Source organism: Limulus polyphemus, unplaced genomic scaffold, assembly GCF_000517525.1.
Source record: "Limulus polyphemus unplaced genomic scaffold, Limulus_polyphemus-2.1.2 Scaffold1521, whole genome shotgun sequence".
NCBI lineage: Eukaryota > Metazoa > Arthropoda > Merostomata > Xiphosura > Limulidae > Limulus > Limulus polyphemus.
In genome coordinates this window covers 62,832-63,532 of record NW_013667131.1, presented here as the reverse complement: position 1 = coordinate 63,532, position 701 = coordinate 62,832, and positions in this window count along the sequence as shown.

The window sequence follows — 701 nt, the reverse complement described above, 5'->3', positions numbered from 1 at the left end:
CTTGGGAGCTTTTTCATTAAAAAAAAGTTTACAATTTTTTTTAAACATCCACCTGTTACGAAATTCCCTTTGTGAACTAACGTGAAGCACTTGGCACACACATCAGCTACACACGTTTTTCAAACTAAGTTTTCTTATTTGTTGATGAATATTATATTTGACGGAATTATGAAAACTATTCGTTTTGAGATGAAAAGACCACTGTATTGTATGGAGCCACTGTTTAATTTGAAACATACAAATCTTTACGTAATAAAGAAAAAATGATAAAAGAGAGAATTCGATAAACTTTAAATAGTTACGGTATACGTTTTGTTGTTGACGATTTTTCAGCGCGAATCTACACAATGAGCTTTGTGCGTTCTGTCTACCGCGTGGAATCGGACCCAGAATTTAAGCACTGCATGTCCGTAAACTTACCACTCTACTAGAGAGCAAGTGTAAAGATGTAACTTTGTATGTCAATCGTTGTGATAGTGTAGGCTACTCATTATGACAAATGCTGGTATACAAACGCTACAATTTTACTATTGTCTTTCATTGAGGTTAATGGTAACTTTCGACTGCTTCTCTGCCGTCGTCTTTAGGCAAGTACTGAAAAGGATTGTACTAGGTTGTCAAGAAATTAATGAAGCTTTATTTAGATGAAAAAACCCGAACATCTTATATATCGAAACAAAACATATTAAATGAAATAGTCT